We start from the raw sequence: 3,671 nt of genomic DNA on the forward strand, positions 1-3,671 counted from the left end.
TGATCAAAAGTCAAAGAATTCGGTTAGAAACTCTGAATAAGGACCAGGTGGACGATAAACAACAAATAGAATTGGTTTCTGTGCTTTCCAGTTTGGGTGCGAGAGACTAAGAGTCAGACTCTCAAATGAATTATAACTAAGTTTAGGCTTTGGATTAATTGATAAACTTGAGTGGAAGATTGCTGCCACTCCTCCTCCTCCTCCTCGGCCTGAATCTCTAAGAATATGACAATTAATATGACTGGGAGGAGTTGCTTCATTAATACTATCATATTCTTCCTGTTACAGCCAGATCTCTGAGACAAAACAAATCAGTCTGATGATGAGTTATCAAGTCATTTACTAACAGAGATTTAGACGAGAGAGATCTGATATTTAATAGTTTGCTTTTAATTGTCAGATTTTTTTTGATCCATTAATTTGGTAGGATCAATTTTTATTACATTTTTATTGATACATCTTTCCTTGAGTTTTTTAAATACAGGTGGTCTGGGTACAGACACAACCTCTATAGGATGTTGAATGTTTTGGGTGAGTGATAGCTGTAAAGAACCTGCAGAGGAGCTGTAAGACTGCAGTTCTGCGTCCTGACTTCAACCCTGGATGTCAGGTTTTAGGGCTGTTAAGAGACATGGCCATATTTCTAGAAAGAAGAGCTGCACCATCCAAAGTAGGATGGATGCCGTCTCTCCGGATCAGACCAGGTTTTTCCCAGAAAGTATTCCAATTATCAATGAAGCCCACATAGTTAGCGGGACACCACCTCGACAACCAGCGGTGAAGTGAAGACGTACGGCTAAACATATCATCACTGGTCCGGTTAGGAAGGAGTCCAGAGAAAACTACGGAGTCCTACATTGTTTTTGCAAAGTTGCACACAGATTCAACATTAACTTTAGTGACCTGCGATTGGTGTAACCGGGTGTCATTACTGCCGACGTTAATAACAATCTGACTGGATTTACGATTAGCCTTAGTCAGCAGTTTTAGGTTTGATTCAATGTCGCCCGCTCTGGCCCCGGGAAGACATCTGACTCTGGCCCCCAGAAGACATCTGACTCTGTCCCCGGGAAGACATCTGACTCTGTCCCCCAGAAGACATCTGACTCTGGCCCCGGGAAGACATCTGACTCTGGCCCCCAGAAGACATCTGACTCTGGCCCCGGGAAGACATCCGACTCTGGCCCCGGGAAGACATCTGACTCTGGCCCCTGGAAGACATCTAACTCTGGTCCCGGGAAAACATCTGACTCTGGTTTCGGGAAGACATCTGACTCCGGTCCCGGGAAGGCATCTGACTCTGGCCCCGGGAAGACATCTGACTCTGGCCCCTGGAAGACATCTAACTCTGGTCCCGGGAAGACATCTGACTCTGGCCCCGGGAAAACATCTGACTCCGGTTTCGGGAAGACATCTGACTCCGGTCCCGGGAAGGCATCTGACTCTGGCCCCCAGAAGACATCTGACTCCGGCCCCGGGAAGACAAATGACTCTGTCCCCGGGAAGACATCTGACTCTGGCCGCTGGTTTCACTAACTTCACGTTAAATAGAGTCTCCAATAACCAGGGTTGGTTTCTCAGCGGGTGTTTCGCCGAGTGGGGAAAATCGGTTGGAGACGTGAAGGGGTCGGTGGTGAACCGTGGGCTTCTGCTTGGGACGATGCCTCCTTCGTACTGTCACCCAGCCGCCCGGCTGTTCGGGTGCTGCAGAGGACCGGCTAACTAAGCCTGTATCCTGGGCAGCTGCCTGAGAAGCTCCTATGGCTAGCTGGTTGTTTAGCATGGTGCACATCCTACAGCACAGACTGACTGAAACTTTTAATTATGTTATGTTCAATTATGTTTTTATATTTATTTCTTACTTCTGTCCCAGTCCATTTTGAAATGATGAGGCTAAAACTGTGATACACATCATGAAAATACATCTAAGAATACATTTATTGAATGAAAATACCTTTCAACTTAGGCTACACATTCATACAGTCTGTGATTTTTTTTTGCCACCACATCCTTCCTGCGTTTGGTAGCTGCAGCTGTGCTGCTGTTATCCTGGATTATGTGTTTAACTGTCTTAATATTTTTCTAAAATTATAGTTTATTCCTCGGTTATAAAATACGTCACGCTGCTGCCGGTATACTTGTCGATGTTTGTGATTGGTCGGATGCTGCAAACGCCTGTTCTTTCATGTGAATGCGCTCAGAGCTGGAGCCGTGTGACCGGGCATTTAGCACAATGTCGTTTATAAGGGTTTGTCAAGCCAGATAACTGAAATATATCCTGGGTATGTTGAACCTGCTTCGTAGTACATGCCTCTGGTTTAACATCTCATGACTACTTAGGTTAACTGGCAACAGATCAGTGACATGATTAGGTATAATAAAAGGATCTCAGAGAGACAGAGTCTCTGCAGTGAAGATGGGAGGGGCTTACCGCTGTGAAAGACTGCAAATACTGCAACAATTAAGAATAATGGTCCTCAATGTAAAATTGCAAAGAGATCGGGGATTTTATCATGTATGGCACATATCATTCAAATATTATATTTATATATATATAGTATATCCAGAGAAATCTTAAAAAACAGATAAAACTCTGTCATCAAAATCACTGCCTGGGCTGAGGAACATTTCTGAATGCCAGTGTCTTTGCAGCTTAAAATTACAATGTAAAAAAGAAAACATGAGCCAGAAACACCGCCACCTTTTCTCTGTCTGAGGTCCTTTAAGATGGACTGAGGTGAAGTGAAAACTGTCCTGAGGTCTGACAAAGTCAAAATTAAGACGAAGACATTAAGAACTGACTGTTCATTTGCTGTCTTACTATATTCCATCGTTTGACAGGTGCCATTGTCATGAAATAATCATTATTATTCATTTCACCTGTCAGTGGTTGTAATGTTTAATGAGGAGTATTGCAGAACGGTGTTGTAGTTGTGGTTTCAGTAGTTTTCATTCTAAATAAACTTCCAAAGCTGAAATCAAAGTGTTTAAATAACGTTAAAATTGGTATTTAAAAAAAAACTAGTTCAATTTATTGAGTATTTAATCATCATATTTTCCTATCTAGAGTGTCTGATCACATCGGTGTGTGCTGGATGTCTTCCACAGGCTCCAGACTGCTCTAATGACGACCCTCGACGCGTTCCACTGAGAGGTCAGCAGTCAAAGGTCAAAATCAGAGAGAGGGAGGAAAAATGTGTGTTTGTTACAGACAACAGCTATTACACACACACACACACACACACACACACACACACACACACACACACACACACACACACACACACACACACACACACACACACACACACACATCACATTACATTATTTAAGTAATTATTTTAGAAATAAAATTTGCCAGTGCTTAGCCACGCAGGGTGAAATCATGTCATGTCCAACATAGCATGACGCTGATGTTATCTCGATGTAGTTGGATTCCTCAATCAATGAATTTCGGAAGTGGAATGAGTGGAATTTTGTAATGGCTTCAAGGCCCAAAATATAGCCCTGAGGTAAGGGACAGACAAACCTTTCAGTGCTGAAGAGGAGTGGGAATCATCTAGTAAAAAGTCGTTATCATGCCACTTCAGTCTGGTGATTGAACAGTCAATGAAAGAGAAGCTGCAAACAGATGTTTCCTCCAGCTGATTGATGGATTTAATTTTATCAGC

General features: G+C 43.0%; 1 pseudogene; it reads right to left on the reverse strand.

Moving 5' to 3' along the window:
• Positions 1 to 605: 605 nt before the first annotated feature.
• LOC138625232 (uncharacterized) lies at positions 606 to 1,783 on the reverse strand (annotated as a pseudogene).
• Positions 1,784 to 3,671: the final 1,888 nt, after the last annotated feature.

Source organism: Brachyistius frenatus, unplaced genomic scaffold, assembly GCF_029030835.1.
Source record: "Brachyistius frenatus isolate BFR_SWC_R1_liver_20210118 unplaced genomic scaffold, ASM2903083v1 Contig_60, whole genome shotgun sequence".
In the NCBI taxonomy this organism is placed as follows: Eukaryota; Metazoa; Chordata; class Actinopteri; family Embiotocidae; genus Brachyistius; species Brachyistius frenatus.